The sequence below is a fragment of the Hyla sarda genome, chromosome 9, assembly GCF_029499605.1.
Source record: "Hyla sarda isolate aHylSar1 chromosome 9, aHylSar1.hap1, whole genome shotgun sequence".
NCBI classification, from domain to species: domain Eukaryota; kingdom Metazoa; phylum Chordata; class Amphibia; order Anura; family Hylidae; genus Hyla; species Hyla sarda.
Window position 1 is genome coordinate 62,711,236 of NC_079197.1, and position 22,820 is coordinate 62,734,055.

The following is a 22,820-nucleotide window of genomic DNA, read 5'->3' on the forward strand; positions in this document are numbered from 1 at the left end:
AGCAGCAGGACCCAACAGTGCAGCACCACAAAAAAAAAATACAGGGATTAAACCCTAAATTGCACTCCGTCACACAATTCTGAGCAGCAGAAGATTTGTGGAGCAAAAAAAAAAACCTCAATTGGGCTGAAAAATGAGGAGATAAGATGCTTCAGAAAGTTCAGGCCGCTTGGAGATCTGTATGAGGCAGCTGACAGGTATCTGCCCCTCTCTGCTGCAATGCTCAATAACGTGAATAGGAGGTTTAGCTATCAATGATCCTTCTCAGTGGGAACAGCAAAGCACTCTGCACTCCTGTCTTTCCCTAATGTTGATGTGACTAGCAGTTGCAGTGTAACGCTGTGGTATGAGCTATTCACACACACGCAGTCCCGTCCTCTCTATCTGAGTGCATAGATGAAATGAAGAGAGGCAAGATGGCCGCCGATTATATAGGGGCTGTGACATCACAGGGGTCAGTGAACACTGATAGGCTGCATCTCACATGTGATTCAGGGTCAGCCCGCCTACCTTCATTCCTGCCGCTGTTTCCCGCCCCCCCATAATCCCCTGCCCCATGTACTCACATGTGGATCCGCCATCTTAGGTCTCCAATAGCCTGGAACGCTGTAAAATGGAGTTTAATGAAGCGATGCGCGCAATCGAATTGCGGCAATATTCGCATTCGTTGCAAATCGAATTTTTCATGAAATTCGTAACGAATTCGGGTTCGTCAACTTCGATTCGCTCATCTCTAGTTTTTACATTCGAAAAAGGGGAGGGTTAGTTATGACGTCAAAAATCAGCATGTTACATTTTTATTGGTTATTTGAGCTTTATCTCTGTATAAATTAGCATATTTTGTATTTTAATTCTTTCTTTCTTTATGCAGCCCTCTCGCTCTAATACTGGAAAATTCCCGTTCTTTGCCCTTCGTATACAATATGCATCTTCCTCAAATGTTTTGACTTCCAACGTCTCATCTGGGGCCTTCTGGCGTCATTCCAAGGTTTCTTAGTCACAAGCAGATTGCAAGCTCAAGAACATGGTGCATAGTTTGAAATTAGGTAACATATATATTTTTTCAGCATTAGAAATGACATATAATTATATAAATATTAATATATATATATATATATCGATTGGCAGTCAGAATCATTTTATTCAACTTGACAGGATGACCCTGAATTACATGCAGTATGCAGCCAATCAGCAGCCAGTCACCCCTGTGATGTCACAGCACTATATAAACGGCAGCTATATTCCGGCTAGTCATTTAATTCATTACACTGCAGAGAGATAGGACAGACAGCCGGTGTGTGTATGTGTTACACAGAGAAGCTTTTTCCAGTAGCTTTTAACCTCCTAGTCACATCAGCCATGTGGTGGACAGAGAGCAGTGCTTTTCTTCACTGAAAATGATTTTTACTGCAGCCATTTACTTCCCAGTCACTTTCTACAGCATTGTATTACAGATAGGGGCAGAGAGCTGTGTGTTGCCTTATACATTTCAAACAAGCTGCCTCAACTTCATAAACCTTAGCAGAGGAGGCAGGAAAAAATTTTCAGGACAATTCTGTGTCTTTGTTCCACAGCAAATCATCTGCTGATTATACTAATCTGGAGACAATATGATACCCAGAAGTCCATTCCTAATAGTTTTTGACAGAGTGCAATTTTGGGTTTAGTACACAGCTTTTGTGTGCTGCAGCACTGTTGTGTATTGCTGGAGTTGTGCAAAAATATGTTTTTTTTTAAAGTGTACTTTAGAGCATTTTTCTGCCCTCATAAGTGCATACCACATACCTACATCTAAGTAGTGTACTATTTTGAAGCTGTTAATCTGTCAAGGGCCTAGATACTGTGAAAGTCTAGGCAAAAGTAATCACCAGCTGGTGTTTACTCCAATACTTTTTTAAAGCGTTCTGTATCACATTTTTTTGCCCTTTGTTCCACAACAAATCATCTGCTGGTTATACTAGTATGTAGACGGTATAATACATACCCAGCAGTCCATTCCTAATAGTCTGTGAGAGAGTTACATTTTGGGTTTAGTACACAGCGACTGTGTGCTGCTGGTGTTGTGCAAAAATACGTATTTTTAAGTGTACTGTAGCACATTTTTCAGCCCTCATAAGTGCATACCACATACCTACATCTAAGTAGTGTACTATTTTGTACCTGTCAATCTGTCAAGGGCCTGGATACTGTGAAAGTCCAGGCAAAAGTATTCACCGGCTGGTGTTTTACTCCAATATGGTTTTTTTTAAGCATACTGAAGTGCATTTTTCTGCCCTCTTTGTTCCACAACAAATCATCTGCTGGTTATACTAGTATGTAGACGGTACATTACATACCCAGCAGTCCATTCCTAACAGTCTGTGGGAGAGTGCATATTTAGGTTTAGTACACAGCTACTGTGTACTGCTGGTGTTGTGCAAAAATATGTATTGTTAAGCGTACTGTAGCGCATTTTTCTGCCCTCATAAGTGCATACCACATACCTACATCTAAGTAGTGTGCTATTTTGTACCTGTTAATCTTTCAAGGGCTTAGATACTGTGAAAGTCCAGGCAAAAGTAAACACCGGCTGTTGTTGTGCTCAGATACTTTTTTAAGTGTACTGTAGCACATTTTTCTGTCCTCATAAGTGCATACTACATAACTACATCTAAGTAGTGTACTATTTTGTACCTGTTAAACTCTCAAGGGCCTAGATACTATGAAAGGCCAGGGAAAAGTTTTTTCTGCCCTCATAAGTGCATACCACATACTTACATCTAAGTAGTGTACTATTCTGTACCTGTTAATTAGTGATGTCGCGAACATAAAATTTTCGGTTCGGAACGGCTAATGCGAACTTCCGCAAATGTTCGTGAACCGGCGAACCGCCATTGACTTCAATGGGCGGGCGCATTCTAAAACCCACAGGGACTTTCTGGCCACAATAGTGATTTAAAAGTTGTTTCAAGGGGACTAACACCTGGACTGTGGCGTGCTGGAGGGGGATCCATAGCAAAACTCCCATGGAAAATTACATAGTTGATGCAGAGTCTGGTTTTAATCCATAAAGGGCATAAATCACCTATTATTCCTAAATTCTTTGGAATAACGTGCTTTAGCCCCCTTTAGGCAGCATATAGCGCCCCCCTTTAGGCATCACATAGTTAGATCCCAACTTTAGGCAGCACATAGTTAGAGCCCCCCTTTAGGCAGCACATAGGTAGAGCCTCCCTTTAGGCAGCACATAGATTCCCCCATATTAGGCAGCACATAGTTAGAGCCCCCCTTTCCCCCTTTAGGCAGCACATAGTGGGATTTGAACCCAAGGCCCCAGCGCTGAAAGTCAGCAGTGCTAACCTCTGAGCCACTATGCTGCCCTTACCATACATCTAATATGCACGGTTGCTAAAATGGACAGAGATGTCAGCAGAGAGAACCAGAAAAATTAGGCATGTACACATGGCTGAAAAATAAGAAGCAGTGCGTATCCAAGAGTCCAGAAGACTCTATAATGCAGGACGGAGAAACAGACAAAGAAATTATTCTCTAAATAAAACATTTTCATCAAATAAAGAAACAGACTTCATCCCTCTCTGTATTTTATTTTTGAAAATTTAAGTTAAAAAAATCACACGCAACAAGCGTTCCTTGGTGTAATGGTTAGTACTCTGGAAAATTCAAGTTTAAATTATCAGAAAGTCCAGAAGACTCTATGATGCAGGACGGTGAAAATCACAGAGAAATCCTTTTCAAAATAACATTTCTCATCAAATCAAGATGAAAGCAGCGGTCGGAAAAATTGCAGCAGCAGAAAAAGTGCACCACCAGAGGCCAGAAAAATTAGGCATGTACACATGGCAGGAAAATATGGTAATGTCGCAGCTGCTGCTGTAGCAGCGGCCAGAAAAATTGCAGCAGCAGAAAAAGTACAGCACCAGAGGCCAGAAAAATTAGGCATGTACACATGGCTGGAAAATTTCTGTTTGTTTCGCCAGGCAGAAAGTGCCCTAAAACATTGCAGCTTGAACCCTAGTTGGTGGCGGATAAGTCACGCAAATCATCCGGCATTCAGAGGTGAAATACAGCAGCGTGTGGACCATTTTTAGCCCAAGGCAGCTCATCTGATCAGGCCTTGTTCAATCAAATGTATCGCCCAGTGTCAGTCCCTTCGGGATCCATCCCTCATTCATCTTAAGAAAGGTGAGGTAATCTAGACTTTTTTGACCTAGGCGACTCCTCTTCTCAGTGACAATACCTCCTGCTGCACTGAAGGTCCTTTCTGACAGGACACTTGAAGCGGGACAGGCCAGAAGTTTGAGCGCAAATTGGGATAGCTCAGGCCACAGGTCAAGCCAGCACACCCAGTAGTCAAGGGGTTCATCGCTTCTCAGAGTGTCGATATCTGCGGTTAAGGCCAGGTAGTCTGCTACCTGAACGTCGTCGTTCTCTGATGTTGGACCCCGAAGGGCTGTGGCGATGTGTAGGACTTAAAAAGCTCTACATGTCCTCCATCAACAGCATGTCTGTAAAGCATCCTGTCCTTGCCGGCGTGTTCGTGGGAGGAGGATGATTACTTTCACCTCTTCCCCTGTTAGATTCCTGGTGTGCTGTGACATGACCCTTATACGCTGTGTACAGCATACTTCTTAATTTACTTTGGACCTGCTGAATCCTTTCCGCCTTGCAGTAATGCGGTAACATGTCAGGCACTTTATGTTTATACTGGGGGTCTAGTAGAGTGGACACCCAGTACAGGTTTTTCTCCTTCAGCCTTTTTATATGAGGGTCCCTCAACAGGCACGACAGCATGAAAGACCCCATTTGCACAAGGTTGGATGCCGAGCTACTCATGTCCTGTTCCTCGTCCTCAGTGATGTCAGGGAAGGTATCATCTTCTTCCCCCTAGCCACGTACAACACCACAGGAACCAGATAGGTGACAAGGAGCACCCTGGGATGTCTGCTGTGGTTGGTCTTCCTCCTCTTCAAAGCCACATTCCTCCTCTGACTGACTCCTCTTCCTCACAATCCTCTTCCAGCGTTGCCGCAGGTCCAGCAAGCGATGCTGATAAGGCTGTTTCTGGTGGTGATGGTGTCCACAACTCTTCCTCTTCACGCTCATCTACTGCCTGATCCAGCACTCTTCGCAGGGCACGCTCCAGGAAGAAAACAAACTGTATGATTTTGCTGATGGTGCCTTCGGTGCGACTGATCAGGTTTGTCACCTCCTCAAAAGGACGCATGAGCCTACAGGCATTTCGCATGAGCGTCCAGTAACATGGTAAAAAAAATTCCCAGCTCTGCAGATGATGTCCTAGCACCCCAGTCATACAAATATTCATTGACGGCTTTTTCTTGTTGGAGCAGGCGGTCGAACATTAGGAGTGTTGAATTCCAACGTGTCGGGCTGTCGCAAATCAAGCGCCTCACTGGAATGTTGTTTCGCCGCTGGATATCTGACAAGTGCGCCATGGCCGTGTAGGAACGCCTGAAATGGCCACACACCTTCCTGGACTGCTTCAGGACATCCTGTAAGCCTGGGTACTTACACACCCACATGCACACGGCATGTATGTCAACTTGCCCAACCTCAATGCCACCAACAAATTTGTTCCGTTGTCACAAACCACCTTTCTGATCTCCAGTTGGTGCGGAGTCAGCCACTGATCCACCTGTGCGTTCAGGGCCGACAGGAGCGCTGGTGCGGTGTGACGCTCCGCTTTGAGGCAAGTAAACGCCAAGATGGCGTGACACTGCCGTATCCGGGATGTGGAATAGCACCTGGGGGGGGGGGTGCCGGTGATGTGGAGCAAGACGCAGCAGTGGAAGAGGACTCGGCCGAGGAGGTTATGGAAGAGGATGGAGTAGGAGGAGTAGAGGAGGTGGCAGTGTCACCAAGTCGTGGCGGTGTCACCAAGTCCTCTGCAGAGCCACGCATTCCATGCTTGGCAGCCGTCACCAGGTTTACCCAATGTGCAGTGTAGGTGATATACCTGCCCTGACCATGCTTTGCAGACCAGGTATTAGGGGTCAGATGGACCCTTGCCCCTACACTGTGTGCCAGACATGCCATAATTTCCTTTTGCACAATGGAGTAAAGGTTAGGGATTGCCTTTTGTGCAAAAACATTTCGGCCGGGTACCTTCCACTGCGGTGTCCCAACGGCTACAAATTTTTTAAAGGCCTCAGACTCCACCAGCATGTATGGTAAAAGCTGGCAGGCTAGCAGTTCAGACAAGCCAGCTGTCAGACGCCGGGCTTGGGGGGGACTTTGAGACATTGGCTTCTTGCGCTCAAAGATCTCCTTGACAGGCTCCTGACTGTGGGCAGATGAGCAGGAACTGCTAAAGGCGAGAGACGGAGAGGCGGATGGTTGAGAGGGGGCAAGGAGGGCAGCAGTGGTTGACCTGGCTGAAGATGTTGGACCAGGAGGAGGATGGCGGCTTTGAGTTTGTGTGCTGCTTGTACTGATATGTTGATCCCATAGGCATTTGTGATGTGACATCATGTGCCTTCGCAAAGCAGTTGTACCTAGGTGGGTGTTGGACTTCCCACGACTCTTCTGGCACAGGTTGCAAATGGCCTCACTGTTGTCAGAGGCAGACACACCAAAAAAAAAATGCCACCCTGCTGAGCTCTGCGATGACGGCATTCTGGTGGTGGCAACAGCATGCGTTGATTGGCGTCCCGTCTGCCTGACCCCGGGTGCCGATGCATGCTGTCTGACTGAGCCACTAACTCCTTGCGATGACCTCCCCCTGCTTCCAACTCGTCTCCTCCTCCTCTCTGTCTTCCCATCTGGACTTTCCCCCTGTTCTTCTTCTCTTCTAGCGGGCACCCACGTGGCATCCACGGACACATCGTCGTCATCAACACCTTCACCGCTATCTGAAACCTCAAGAAAGGAAGCAGCAGCGGGTTCAAAATCATCATCACACCGTACGTCCATGTGTGTAATGCTGCCTGACTGAGACATATCCCTGTTAACTACATCCTCTGGCAATAATGGTTGCGCATCACTTATGTCTTGAAACTGATGTGTAAATAACTCCTCTGACGTATCATGTAAAGCTGCTCATGTGCTAGTGTTGGTGGTGGCAGCACGCGGGCAAGTGGTAGCATGAGAGGTGCCCGAAGCTAAGCTTAAGTAGAAGGATGGTGCGTCAAGGTTCCGAGCGGAAGCTGTAGAAGATTGAGTATCTTGTGGTAGACAGTCAACCATGTCCTCAGAACATTGGGAGTTCAGGGTACGTGGCCTCTGAACACTGGCCATTATTCTAGGGCCACAGGGAATCCCAGCACCACGACGGCCCCTGCGGGGTGGCCTGCCTCTGCCTGTAATTTCTTTTTTGGTTAAATTTGCACAAGTGACTGGTTTTATTTAACAGCCAAAAAAGGTATTTTTTTTTTTTTTTTTACTTTGCACAAGTGTCACACCAAATGTGATTTGCACTAGGGTGACAATGAGCAAAAAAGGTTGCCAGCGGAGTTCCCCTTTTAAGCAGAGGTCCCCAACTAGGGTGCCTCCAGCAGTTGCAAGACACATGTACTGAACTTATAGCCCTTTTAATACTGTAATTAGGTTGCTTGAAGGAAATTAAGTTTTACACTGGAGTACCCCTTTTAACCAGCGGTTCCCTCCCAACCAGGGTGCCTCCAGCTGTTGCAAGACACACGGACTGATATTTGAGCCCTAAAAAGGGCTTTTTTGGGTGCTGTCCTTAAAGCAGATGTTAGACTAGTTTTTTAGGAGTAGAGTGGACCCTGAATACACCACCTAGCAGCAACCTAGCTATCGCTTTCCCTATTACAGCAGGAGCAGCTTCTCTGTCCCTCCACTTTCTAAGCCTGCATTATGCCGAATGAAGGTAAAATGGTGTCCGTGCAGGAGGTAGGAGGTACTGCTGCTGATTGGTTGTAATGTGTCTGTTGAATCTGACTCACAGGGTTAAAGTTTACCGTAATGTTAAAGTATAGGGGGCGGATCGAACTTCACATATGTTCGCCAGGCGAACAATTCGTGACATCTCTACTGTTAATCTGTCAATGGCCTAGATACTGTGGAAGGCCAGGGAAAAGTAATCACCGGGTGGTGTTTTACTAAAATACGTTTTTTTAAGCACAATGTAGCGCATTTTTCTGCCCTCAAAAGTGCATACCACATACCTACATGTTAACCATTTAAAGTGCAGACGGGCGGCAACTTAACCATTTAAAGCGCAGGTGGCCGGCAACGTAACAATTTAAAGCGCCGGTGGCAAGCAATTTAACCATTTAAAGCGCTGGCAGCTGGCAACTTAACCATTTAAAGCGCAGGCAGCTGGCAACTTAACTATTTAAAGCTCAGCGGCCCGTATCTCATTAATTTTTTCCCGATGTGGCTGATAATTCATTCATTCATTTGTGGGGGAGAGTGTCCCGATATTGCGGTATAGGAAAAATTCATATCATGCAGGAAAAACATACCGGTATTCGGTATGAACTGGTATACCGCCCAGCACTAGCTGGTGTTGTACTCAGATACTTTTTTAAGTGTAGCACATTTTTATGCCCTCATAAGTGCATACCACATACCTATATCTAAGTAGTGTCCTATGTTGTACCTGTTAATCTGCCAAGGGTCTAGATACTGTGAAAGGACAGCCAAAAGTACACACCTGCTGCCGTTCTAGACAAATACAGTTTTAAGCGTAGTGAAGGGTATTGTATTCTCCTCATTTGCACACTAAGTATGTCAGGCAGAGAAGTGCCAGGAGGTGCACAGAGGAGTGGCAGAGGCCTAAATTCATCAGGCAGAGGTCGCAGCAGACTAGGGGTGGGTGACAGCAGGAGTTGCAGCGAGAGGCCTGAGCTCCCAGTATCAGCTAGCGGTCGTGTCTTGACCAGCAACCCATCTGCCATCATCGATTGGTTAACACGGTCATCCACTTAATCACCAGTTACATTTGATACCCCCAGTCAACAGTCGGGGGGTTCCTCAGACACAACCCTCAGTTGGCTTGGCCCGGGAGCAGTCCCTATCCTCCCATTGTCTCTGTCCTATGCTGTTCCCTCCCCTAAAGAAGTATCTTATGCTGTCTTCTCCTGATGATGATAAAGCCCCTTCTCCACAATTCAGTGAGGACGATCTAATAGAGGACAGTCAGCAGCTACTGCCCAGCCAAAAAGGGGAGAAGACATCCGCTGCTTACTCCGCTAGGCAGGCAAGTAGTGATGAGGAGAATAACGTGGGAGGCGGTGTTGCCAGAGTACAGACTCCTAAAGCAAACACTGTTGAGGAACCTGAGGAGGACATCAGTGACGAGCAGACACAACTCGGTGATGATGAAGTTGATCGCACTCGGGAGCCGGGTGCAGAAGAAGCTTCAACATCATCAGGAGAAGATGGCTGCAGGTTGCCATGAGGCAGTAGCTGAGCCAGCAAGGTGGTAGCATGGTTGGCAGTCAGCATGGTGGCAGAAGTGGAAATTCTGGAGCCAACTGTGCCCAGGGGAAACCACCTGCTTTGCGACAGCCTTCCTTCCCGGGAATTAGTGGAACAAGGGTTTCTGGAGACGGTGGTAGTAGTAGTCAATTAGTGCGGACTGTTGGTGGGAAAATCAGCTACTCAGTGGTGTGGCAGTTTTTCATCAAGCATCCGGAGGAGGTTAACACAGCCACATGCAAGATATGTCAGCAGAAGGTGGAGCATGGCCAGGGTCCCAATGTTGGCACCACGGCCCTGCGTCAACATATGCTTCGCCACCATAAAGTGGGAGAACCGTGGCTATGATGTAGTGGTCCAGCCTGCTGCATCACCCAGTGGCATGCCGCTCCCTCTTTAAGCCAGCCAAGGCTCTACCACCTCTGCTGAAGGGTGCTGTGTATCATACATACAGACAACAGTATGTATCCTCTCATCCAACGGCGCAGAAGCTGAATGTGCTCCTGTCTAAGTTGCTGGTGCTGCAGTCGATCCTTTTTCAAGTGGTGCACCTTTCAGAGAACTGATGGCTTGTGCCGAGCCGAGATGGAGAGTGCCAAGCCATCATTTCTTTGCGAAGAAGGCAGTACCAACCCTGCACAATTTTGTGGAAGAGAAGGTGGGACAGTCCTTGAGCCTGTCAGTGTGTACCAAAGTGCACGGCAGAGCCGACGTATGGAGCTGTAAGTATGGTCAGGGACAATACATGTCCTTTACGGCTCACTGGGTGAATGTGGTTGCTGCACAGCCACAACACCAACTTGGACAGGTCACGCCGCTTCCTCCGCCACGCTCTCAGCCTGTTGGTCCTGTGACTGTGTGCGACTCCGCCTCCTCATCCTCCACCTTGTCCTCAGCCTCCACTGCCCAGACAAGTCTTAGTGCCCCTTCAGCATACCATGTGTGCAGGGCACGGCAGTGTCACAGTGTTCTTCACATGGTTTGCCTTGGCGAACGGAGTCACACAGGGGAGGAACTGTTAAAAGTCATTCGTAAAGAAATCGGAGCCTGGGTTACCCCATGAAAACTGGAAATGGGAAACATGGTGACTGACAATGGGAAGAACATCTTGTCTGAGCTGCGACTGGGAAGGCTGAGCCATGCACCCTGCATGGCACACGTGTTCAATCTGGTTGTCAAGCGGTTCCTGAAGTGTTCCCCCATTTGCAAGACATCCTAACTAGAGACGAGCGAACTTACAGTAAATTCGATTTGTCACGAACTTCTCGGCTCGGCAGTTGATGACTTATCCTGCATAAATTATTTCAGCTTTCAGGTGCTCCAGTGATTCCTAGGAAAGAGTCTGCTAGGACTGTATCCACCTTTTCCAGCCCACGGGAGCACCTGAAAGCTGAACTCATTTATGCAGGAAAAGACATCAGCTTGCCGAGCCGAGAAGTTTGTGACGAATTGAATTTAATGTAAGTTCGCTCATCTCTAATCCTATCAATGGGAAGGAGACTTTGCATGCACTTCAGCCACTCGTACACCGCAAAGCACACCCTCCTTGAGCTGCAGCGTCAGAACGGTATGCCCTAACATAGTCTGCTTTGTGCCACACTTTGGAATTCCACCCTCCATATGTTGGACCAACTGTACGAACAGAGAAAAGCCATCAACAATTTCTTAATGATCCAAGTGGATAGGGGTACTCCTCTGTGTAACTTCATTGTGAACCAGTGGCAGCTCATATGTGACACCTGCCATTTGCTCAGGCCCTTTGATGGAGCCACATTATTAGTAAGTCGCCAGGATTATGGGATGAACAATGTCATTCCACTGCTTCATTTCTTACAAAACATGTTGGAAACGATGGCTGGTCATCGCACTGGAGACGTGGCGCCTACATCTCACGGCCACATGAGCCCTGTGGGGGCTGTACTGGAGGAGGAGGGGCACAGTGGAGCACAGTTTAGGTTTTGCCAAATGGGCAGTCTTTCTAGTAATCTGACAGGAGAGGGGGAGATGGAGCAGCCAGAGGAGCTAGAGGGTTATTAGGAAGGTGAGACAGTGGACCCATACACACCGTGGCAGTATGCAGTGGAGATGGAGGCGGGGCTTCCTTCGAGTCACTTGCACAAATGGCACGATGCATGCTCGCTTGCGTAGTGACAGCCGAATTGTCACCATTCAGCAGTGGGATGACTTCTGGCTCTCCACCTTATTGCACCCTCGCTTCCGCCACAAAATAGGGGCCTTTTTTACACCCACTGAGAGGGAGGACAAACTGACCTACTACAGAGGTGTACTATGTAGTCAGTTGGCCGATGGCTATCTGCGCCATCATCTCTCCTCTCGCAGGTCTGAATCTTGGTGCCCCCTGTGCTCACCTTCCATTGCCATGGCTGCTGGGGAGGGGTGGGGTGGCAGGACCAATACCAGCTCCATCAGCAGCAGCCTGAGTCTACAGTCACTGATGAGTACCTTTCTTCACCCGCATAGTGAAGCAACTCATCAGCAGCAGGTAGACATGGAGCAGGATCTGAACCAGCAGGTGGTGGAATAACTTGACATGCCCATGCAAACACACCTTGAAGATCCGCTGGACTTCTGGGCAGCCAAACTTGATTTGTGGTGGCAACTTGCAGTTTGCCCTGGAAAAGCTGTCCTGCCCGGCCAGTAGTGTGCCATCAGAGCAGGTGTTTAGTGCGGCCGGGGCCATAGTCACCGCAATGAGAAATGGAGAGACTGACCTTTGTGAAGATGAATTAGGCATGGATCAGTCAGGATTTCGACCCACCAATGCCTGATGCATCAGAGTAGATTGATCATGGTGCCACACCAACACTTCACAAATATGGATAGTGCCAAACAGATTTAAGGTGCTGCTCCCCATTTACAAACATTACTCCGCATTAGACCTTTTTTCACCCATCTTCATCACCGGGTACTGGTACCACTCTATCACCGGGTCACTTTCAGGACTCCTGATGCTGCTGCTGCCACCTCCAGACTGTGCCATTCAGCCACTATATGGTCTCTTCATCGTTCACTACCTCCAGGTTGTGCCATTCAGCCACTTTATGGTATCCTCATGCTTCAGCCAACTTCAGGCTGTGCCATTCAGACACTATATGGTCTCCTCATTCTTCAGCCACCTCCAGGCTGTGCAATTCAGCCACTATATGGTATCCTCATGCTTCCGCCAACTCCAGGCTGTGCCATTCAGCCACTATATGGTGTAGTCATGCTTCAGCCACCTCCAGGCTTTGCCATTAAGACACTATATGGTCTCCTCATGCTTCAGCCACCTCCAGGCTGTGCCATTAAGACACTATATGGTCTCCTCACGCTTCAGCCAACTCCAGGCTGTGCCATTCAGACACTATATGGTCTCCTCATGCTTCAGCAGCCTACAGGCTGTGCTATTTAGCCACTATATGGACTCCTTATGCCTCATACAACTCTGGGCTGAGCCATTCACCCACTATATGGTCTCCTCATGCTTCAGCCAACTCCAGGCTGTGCCATTCAGCCAATATATGGTCTCCTCATGCTTCAGCCAACTCCAGGCTGTTCCATTCAGACACTATATGGTCTCCTCATGCTGCCACAAACTCCATGCTTCAGCCAATTCCAGGCGGTGCCATACAGACACTATATGGTCTCCTCATGCTTTAGCCACCTCCATGCTGTGCCATTCAGCCACTATATGGTCTCTCATGCCTCAGCCAACTCCAGGCTGTGCCATTCAGACACTATATGATCTCCTCATGCTGCCACAAACTCCAGGCTGTGCCATTCAGACACTTTATGGTCTCCTTATGCTGCCACACACTCCAGGCGGTCATTCAGTCACTATATGGTCTCCTCATACTAATGCAACCTCCAGGCTCTGTCATTGTTCCGCCATGTGACATGTGACTCCTTGTTATATTTGGTCATTTTTAACCACACGCCGGGTCCCAGGACATTAAAACTTGGAAGTGTAATCTTAACTATTTCAAAATCTTAAATTTCAGTTTCAAAATCTTAAATTTCAATTTCAAATTCTTAAATTTCAAAACATTGATGTTATCTTTTCAAGACTGAGGCTCTTTGGTCGTAGACGTCATATAGTAGCTGTGGAATTACCACAAGAATCCAATTAAACAGGTTGGAGTGATCACAATGAATTATTACTGATTAAATGAAACATTTGCAGTTCCACAAAAGAGTAAGACGGTGGGAGGGGGGCCAGGGGCGGTGAGAGGCAGGGGCTGGAACAAGTTGTAGCTCGCCTCGTGGTGAACCGCCAGCTCGATGCTCACCAGAGTGGGTACTCAAAAAATATAAATAAATTCAAATTAAATAAAAATTACATTGTCTACTCATGCTGCCGCCAGCTCCAGGTTGTGCCATTCAGCAACTATATGGTTTACTGATGCTGCTGGGCCTGGGACATTACCTAAAAATATTTTATGGTAGCACTAGCTATCAGAGATTTTCAATTTTAAAATTCAAATTTTAATCTTAGGGATTGTGAAGCCCTTTGGTCTACTGATGCTGCATCCAGCTCCATGCTGTGTCATTTAGCCAATATATGGTCTCCTTATGATGTTGGCATCTTAAATTAAACTTTAAAAATTTTAACCCCTTAACGACGCAGGACGTATATTTACGTCCTGCGCCGGCTCCCGCGATATGAAGCGGGATCGCGCCGCGATCCCGCATCATATCGCGTGGGTCCCGGCGCTAATCAACGGCCGGGACCCGCGGCTAATACCACACATCGCCGATCGCGGCGATGTGCGGTATTAACCCTTTAGAAGCAGCGGTCAGCTTTGACCGCCGCTTCTAAAGTGAAACTGAAAGTATCCCGGCTGCTCAGTCGGGCTGTTCGGGACCGCCGCGGTGAGTCCTCATACCGCCCAGTACGTGGAAAAATAAAAAAGTTATAGGGGTCAGAAGATGACATTTGTAAACGTAAAAATTTTCCTGCATGTAGTTATGATTTTTTCCAGAAGTGCGACAAAATCAAACCTATATAAGTAGGGTATCATTTTAACCGTATGGACCTACAGAATAATGATAAGGTGTAATTTTTACCGAAATATGCACTGCGTAGAAACGGAAGCCCCCAAAATTTACAAAATGGCGGGTTTTTTTCGATTTTGTCGCACAATGATTTTTTTTTCCGTTTCGCCGTGCATTTTTGGGTAAAATGACTAATGTCACTACAAAGTAGAATTGGCGACGCAAAAAATAAGCCATAATATGGATTTTTAGGTGGAAAATTGAAAGGGTTATGATTTTTAAAAGGTAAGGAGGAAAAAACGAAAGTGCAAAAACGGAAAAACCCTGAGTCCTTAAGGGGTTAATATATCTAAAATCTTCAATTAAAAAATTCAAAAATATCTTGAATCTTCTCTATTGTGAGGGCCTATGGTCTTGTCAAAGTCGTTGCCACCTCCAGACTGGGTCGTTCGGCCACTATATGGTCTCCTTGTGCTGCCACCAATTCCAGGCTGTGTCATTCTGCCAGATTATGGTCTCCTCATGCTGCTGCCACCTCTAGGCTCTGTCATTGTGCCGCCATGTGACTCCTTGTTAGATTGGCTTTTGTGGTCATACAGTATTAGTTCAAAGTAAACACCGGGACATTAAACTTGGGAATCTAATATAATTATAAAATTCTAATAAAAAAAAAATAGATGTAATCTTTTTAAGACTGAGGCCCTATGGTAGTCTACATCATATTACCCGTGGAATTTTCACAAGAATCCAATGAAACAGCTTGGAGCGATAACAATGAACCATAACTGATTAAATGAAACATTTACACTTTCATAGTCAGGGGGGCGCTGAGAGGCAGGGCCTGGAACAAGTGGTATCTCGCCTTGCGAAGGACCGCCAGCTTGATGCTCTCCAGAGTGGGTACTCCAAACATTTCAATAAATTCAAGTTAAATTCAAATTACATAAAAAATCTCTTTATTCTCTTTAATTTTGACACCATATGGTCTCCCTGCTGCCACATTGATGCTCTGCAGCAGTAATTCTAATAGCAATGTCTGTAATCTGCATGTCATACTGAATAACAATATTATTTTACTAACACAGCACACTCCCTATGCGTGTTAGGACAAGGAAAAGTGCTCTACACCTCTATTGAGGCTCTCTGTAGGCTAAAAATAGCAGTTTTTAATACAGATTCACCGCAAATAAATTCGGTCCGATCCAAATTTTTTCAGAAATCGGCCGTATTGAATTTTTCAAAAGTTTGCTCATCTCTAGTCATGATTCTACCACTTTAATAAGGACCAGGGGTTTTTCCGTTTTTGTACTTTTTTTTCCTCCTTACATTTAAAAAATCATCAAATTTTGCACCTAAAAATTCATGTAACACTCACGTTTCTGAAGACAGGAACTCCGGTGTATGTGGATCCGCTGGACCTGTGTGGCCGGTGACTCAGACCATGCCAGGGAGCGGAGTCTTAGGTGCCGCTGGTCTTCACCAGAGCCCACGGCAAAGCAGGATGGGCTTGCAGCTGCAGGCGACACCCAGGCCGCTACCCCTGGCACAGCTCGACCACACAGGCGGCTGAGGAAACTCGAGGCACAGGAGGGATGAGGCAACTCATAGTCTGGATAGCAGTAGGTCAGGGCATGCAGCACAGTAGCGTAGTGGGGACATAGCAGGAGTTCAGTAGGCAGGCGACAGAGGAGCAAGGTCAAGTCACAAGAGCAGGAAATCTGGTACACCGCAAGGCAATACAAAGGAACGCTTTCTCTGGGGCACAAGGCAACAAAGATCAAGCAGAGAACTGAGGAGGGTGGAGGAATTTCTAAACAAGCCACAGGTGGTTACACTAATGAGCGTACTGGCCCTTTAAATCTTAAAGCTCCAGTGGGCGCACGCCCTAAGGGACGGAGACACACGTGCCGGAGCAGAGAGGTTAAGGCAGAGGCAGGAGAAACACCCGGAGAGTGACAGAAGGTAAGGGGACCATGCGCTCACGGCCAGCGTGTGAGGCCGGAGCGCATAGTGTAACAGTACCCCCCCTTGGTCTCCCCCTCCTTTTACAAGACAGAAAACTCCTGAGAAGGTCACAGTCCTTGATATTCTCCTCAGGTTCCCGAGATCTCTCCTCAGGACCGTAACCCTCCCAGTCGACCAAAAAAATTTGTTTACCTCTCACAGTTTTTGCAGCAAGAATCTGTTTAACTTTGTAGACGTCAGATGAGCCGGAGACAGGTGTTGGGACAGGATTCTTCTGAGAGAACCAGTTAACAACAAGAGGCTTGAGGAGAGAGATGTGGAAGGAATTGGGAATATGTAGCATGTAGACGGAGTTTGTAGGAGACAGGATTAATCTTTTGTAGAATCTGGAAGGGAACAAGGTAGCAGGGATCGAGCTTGTAAAATGGGATCTTGAAGCGGATGTATTTGGATGAAAGCCACACCATGTCACCAGGAGAGAAGGACAGAGGAGGCCTTCTACTTTTATCCGCTTGCGCCTTCATGCATGAAGAAGCTTGGGACAACAACTGTCGGGTCTGTTGCCAGATGGTGAAGTCACGGACCAGCTCATCAACAGCAGGCACACCGGAGGAGACTGGGAGAGGAAGAGGAGAACTAAGATGGAGTCCGTAGACAACAAAAAAGGGAGATGACCTCGTGGACTCAGAATCCTTAAGATTATATGAGAATTCAGCCCAGGGGAGAAGGTCGACCCAATCATCTTGGCGAGCTGAAACAAAATGCCAAAGATAAGAGGAAAAGTCCAGATTGATGTCCAGACGGTTACAAAAGGCTCGCCAGAACTTAGAGAAAAACTGCACCCCTCGATCCGAAACTATATTCTGTGGAAGACCATGTAAACGAAAGACTTGCAAGAAGAAGTACTTCGCCAGCTGCGGAGCAGAAGGAAGACCTGGAAGAGGAATGAAATGAGCCATCTTGGAAAACCGATCTACCACGACCCAGATGACAGTGTTATTATGAAAAGGTGGCAAATCGGTGATGAAATCCATGGCCATATGGGACCTCTGGATATGGGAGTCTCTGGAAAGGGTAAAGGCTGTAAGAGTCCTGCAGGTCTTTGCCGAGGAGTTTTATCACGGGCATAAGTTACACAGGACCGAACAAAATCTGAAACATCACGTTCAAGATGCTGCCACCAGTAGTGCCGAGAAATAAGAAGTAGGGTCTTGCGTATTCCAGGATGTCCTGCTGTCAAGGAAGAATGACCCCATTTCAGTACCTTGCGTCTCAATCTGGTGGGCACAAACTATTTTCCCGGAGGAACTTGCTGAATCTCTGCAGGAGCGGCAGGAATCAAACGGTCAGGAGGAATAATATGCCTAGGCGTGGAGTCCAAACCAATGACGTCAGAGGACCTGGAGAGAGCATCAGATCTGATGTTCTTGTCTGCTGGACGGAAGTGAATGAGGAAGTTGAACCTGGAAAAGAACGGTGACCATCTTGCCTGGCAGGGGTTCAAACGCTGAGCAGACTGAAGGTATAGAAGATTCTTATGATCGGAGTAGATGCTGACCGGATGAGAAGAACCTTCCAATAAATGTTGCCATTCCTCCAAAGCTAGCTTGATAGCAAGGAGTTCACAATCTCCAATGCAGTAATTTCTCTTAGCAGGAGAGAAAGTCTTGGAGAAGAACCCACAAGTTACACTCTTGCCCTTGGTGTTTTTCTGATTGAGAACGGCACCCGCTCCAATAGATGAGGCATCAACCTCCATAGCAAAGGGACTCTCTGGATCAGGTGTTGTAAGCACGAGAGCAGAAGCAAACGCAGACTTTAACCCCTTAACGACGCAGGACGTATATTTACGTCCTGCGCCGGCTCCCGCGATATGAAGCGGGATCGCGCCGCGATCCCGCATCATATCGCGTCGGTCCCGGCGCTAATCAACGGCCGGGACCCGCGGCTAATACCACACATCGCCGATCGCGGCGATGTGCGGTATTAACCCTTTAGAAGCGGCGGTCAAAGCTGACCGCCGCTTCTAAAGTGAAAGTGAAAGTGACCCGGCTGCTCAGTCGGGCTGTTCGGGACCGCCGCGGTGAAATCGCGGCGTCCCGAACAGCTGATCGGACACCGGGAGGGCTCTTACCTGCCTCCCCGGTGTCCGATCGACGAATGACTGCTCCGTGCCTGAGATCCAGGCAGGAGCAGTCAAGCGCCGATAATGCTGATCACAGGCGTGTTAATGCACGCCAGTGATCAGCATTAGAGATCAGTGTGTGCAGTGTTATAGGTCCCTATGGGACCTATAACACTGCAAAAAAAATGTAAAAAAAAAGTGTTAATAAAGGTCATTTAACCCCTTCCCTAATAAAAGTTTGAATCACCCCCCTTTTCCCATAAAAAAAATAAAACAGTGTAAAAAAAATAAAAAATAAACATATGTGGTATCGCCGCGTGCGTAAATGTCCGAACTATAAAAATATATCATTAATTAAGCCGTACGGTCAATGGCGTACGCCCAAAAAAATTCCAAAGTCCAAAAAAGCGTATTTTGGTCACTTTTTATATCATTAAAAAATGAATAAAAAGTGATCAAAAAGTCCGATCAAAACAAAAATCATACCTATAAAAACTTCAGATCACGGCGCAAAAAATGAGTCCTCATACCACCCCATATGTGGAAAAATAAAAAAGTTATAGGGGTCAGAAGATGACATTTTTAAACGTATAAATTTTCCTGCATGTAGTTATGATTTTTTCCAGAAGTCCGACAAAATCAAACCTATATAAGTAGGGTATCATTTTAACCGTATGGACCTACAGAATAATGATAAGGTGTAATTTTTACCGAAATATGCACTGCGTAGAAACGAAAGCCCCCAAAAGTTACAAAATGGCGTTTTTTTTTCGATTTTGTTGCACAATGATTTTTTTTTCCGTTTCGCCGTGCATTTTTGGGTAAAATGACTAATGTCACTGCAAAGTAGAATTGGCGACGCAAAAAATAAGCCATAATATGGATTTTTAGGTGGAAAATTGAAAGGGTTATGATTTTTAAAAGGTAAGGAGGAAAAAACGAAAGTGCAAAAACGGAAAAACCCTGAGTCCTTAAGGGGTTAAACGGGAGAAGGCTTCTTCAGCCTCTCGAGGCCAAGATTTAGGATTGGATGCCTTTTTAGTGAGTGCCACAATAGGAGCAAGGATGAAAAATGTGGGATAAACTAGCAATAATGGTTAGCGAATCCCAGAAAGCGTTGAATTGCACGTAGGCCCGAGGGATGAGGCCAATCCAATACTGCAGACAACTTATCTGGATCCATCTGCAGGCCCTGATGAGAGACAATGTAGCAAAGAAACTGAAGACTAGATTTCTCGAACAGGCATTTCTCCAGTTTGGTGTAGAGATGATTCTTCCGTAGTCACTGAAGAACCAGACAAACATGAGTACGATCCTCCTCTAAGTTGGAAGAGAAGATCAGGATGCCATCAAGGTATACGACAACACAGGTGTAGAGAAGATCACGGAAGATATCGTTGACGAACTCCTGGAAAACGGCTGGAACATTGCAGAGACCAAAAGGTATTACAAGATACTCAAAATGTCCGTCACGAGTATTGAAGGCCGTTTTCCATTCATCTCCCTTGCGGATATGAATGAGGTTCTACGAACCGCATAAGTCTAACTTGGAGAAGACCTTGGCACCATGTAGGCAGTCAAAAAGTTCTGAGAGAAGAGGTAGAGGGTAACAGTTCTTGACCTTGATTTTAAGTCCCCTGTAGTCAATTCATGGACGGAGCGGAGTCATCCTTCTTCCCTACAAAAAAGAAACCTGCTCCAGCAGGAGAAGAGTACTTATGGATAAAACCCTTTTGGAGATTCTCCTGGATATACTCAGCCATGACTTTGGTCTCAGGAACTGAAAGAGGGTATATCCTCCCATGAGGAGGAGTGGTACCAGGCAGAAGATCAATAGGGCAGTGATAAGGATGATGTGGAGGCAGAGATTCAGCCTGTTTCTTGCAGAAGACATCCGAGAAATCTTGGTAAGGTGGCGGCAGGCCAGGTAAAGGAAGAAGACAAGAAGCAACTTTACGCAGAACAGGTTGAAGGCAAAAATTTTGACAGGATTGTCCCCAGCTAATTATTTCTCCAGTTCTCCAATCCAGTTGTGAAGAATGGCGTTGCAGCCAAGGAAGACCAAGAAGAATCTCAGAAGTACAGTGTGGTAGAACATTGAATTCAATCTTTTCTTTATGCGATACTCCCACTTGCATGACGAGAGATTCAGTACGGAAGTGAACCTTACAGTCCAGATTTTGTCCATTAACAGAGGAGATGAACAAGGGTTTTATTCATTTTTTTTTTATTGTATAAAAAATGACCCAAAATACGGTATTTTGGACTTTGACATTTTTTTGCGTGTACACCATTGACCGTGTGTTTTAATTATCAATATATTTTTATAGTTCGGACAATTTACGCATGTGTCTATACCACATATGTTTATTTTTATTTACACAGTTTTTTTATTGGGAAAAGGGGGTGATTCAATCTTTTATTAGGGAAGCGTTAAATGATCTTTTATTAACTTTTTTTTTTTCACCATAGGGGGCTATAACACTGTACACACTGATCTTTTACATTGATCATAAGTATCCCATAGGATAACATTGATCAATGATTCTGCCGGTTGACTGCTCATGCCTGGATCTCAGGTATGGAGCAGTCATTTGGCAATCGGATATGCAGGACCCTCCTCATGTCCTTCAGCTGTTCAGGACACCATGAGTTCGCTGCAGCGGTCCTGAACAGCCAACTGAGCTAGCAGGGGGTAGTTTAATTTCACTTTAGAAGCGGCAATCAACTTTGAACGCCGTGTCCAAGGGGTTAAAGGACATGTCCGGTGCTCACTTTTCTTATTGTATCCGTTCCGGGCTGCAAAAAAAAGAAAAGAAAATAAGCTTTCTCTTGCCTGCCTACGCTCCCCCGGTGCTCCGGTATAGGCGTTCGGTCCCCGGGCTGTACTCGTCTTACTTCCTGTTAGCCCGGCACATCACACGGAGCTTCAGCCTATCACTGGCCGAGGCGGGACATCGCTGCGGCCGGTGATAGGTTGAAGCTCCTTGTGACGTGCTGGGCTAACGGAAAGTAAGAAGAATACAGCCCGGGGACCGAACACCTGTACTGAAGCCCCGGGGGAGCCTAGGCAGGTAAGAGAAAATTTGTTTTCTTTTATTTTTCAGGCCGGAACGGATAAAATAAGAAAAGTGAGCACCGGACATCTCCTTTAATAGCGCGCGGCACCGCAATATAGAAAGGGAGAGGACCCAGGACGTACAGGTACACCCTTGGTCCTTAAGTGGCTACCAGAAAGGGACAAAGGAAGTGGTGACCACTTCGATAACAAAACCTTAAAGGGGAACTATATGGCTATATTGCATCTTCTTTTAATGTTCATGTATTTTTTTTGCAATTGACATGTATTATATGTTTGTGTAGTATGTGTCTTTTTTTCTTACTTGTTTGTGGGCCAGGAAGTTCTTTAGTTCTGTGTTGGATCTCTTACTATTGTCCACATGTTAGGATTGGGCTGTGGACAACATGTCATGGCTTTTTTTTTCTCTGTTCTTTCAGAACTGCATGAGAGATAAGCCACGCCCCTCATCTCCCCCTCCTGGAGGACGCAGGTGTGCATGAGGGAAAGAAGACAGAGCAGGGGGAGAGAGAGGACGTACACAGCTCCTCATCTCCCCCTCCCCCTGCTCTGTCTTCTGAGGACGCAGGTCTGTACTGAAAGAAGACACAGAAGATAAGAGTGTTATCTGAAGGGGAGGATAACAAAGTGCACCAGCTGGGGATGTATAGACTGCAGATTAATAAATCTGGGGATGAGTTCTATGTGTGAAGGGGGGGGGGGACTCCTGAATGACACATGCTGGGAGTTGTAGTCCCTGTTATGTGTGTATACTAGTGTTTACAAACCAGTGTGCCTCCAGCTGTTGCAAAACTACAACTCCCAGCATGCCTGGACAGACTTTGGGCATGCTGGGAGTTGTAGTTTTGCAACAGCTGGAGGCACACTGGTTGAGAAACACTGTCCTAGCCTATTCAGCAAACACATCATGTTAAACCAGTGTTTCCAAATCAGTGTGCCTCCAGCTGTTGCAAAACTACAACTCCCAGCATTCCCTGACAGTCTTTGGGCATGCTGGGAGTTGTAGTTTTGCAACAGCTGGAGGCACACTGATTGGGAAACACTGGCCTAGCCTTTTCAGTATATTACAAACAAAGGGCATTGTTTCCCAACCAGGGTGTCTTCAGCTGTATCAAAACTACAACTCCCAGCATGCCCGGACAGCTTTTAACTGTCCTGGCATGCTGGTAGTAGTAGTTGTGCTACACCTGGAGGCACCCTGGTTGGGAAACACTGGTGTATGCCCTATAGAGGTGTGGTGAACTACAACCC

At 46.5% G+C, this 22,820-nt stretch overlaps 1 protein-coding gene and 1 long non-coding RNA gene across 7 annotated transcripts in view; one reads left to right on the top strand and one right to left on the bottom strand.

Annotated features, from left to right (window-relative positions):
* The window catches only part of LOC130290765 (protein Shroom4-like), a 739,734-nt gene that overhangs the window by 141,646 nt on the left and 575,268 nt on the right, over positions 1-22,820 (bottom strand). The window lies entirely within an intron of this gene.
* The window catches only part of LOC130290766 (uncharacterized), a 74,432-nt gene that overhangs the window by 32,273 nt on the left and 19,339 nt on the right, over positions 1-22,820 (top strand). The window contains exon 3 of one of the 2 annotated variants that reach the window (XR_008847689.1): positions 21,989-22,086. The exons of the other annotated variant lie outside the window; for it this stretch is intronic. This is a non-coding gene — a long non-coding RNA (uncharacterized LOC130290766). Of the gene's footprint in view, positions 1-21,988; positions 22,087-22,820 lie in introns of those variants that run through there. 2 annotated transcript variants of the gene reach the window in all.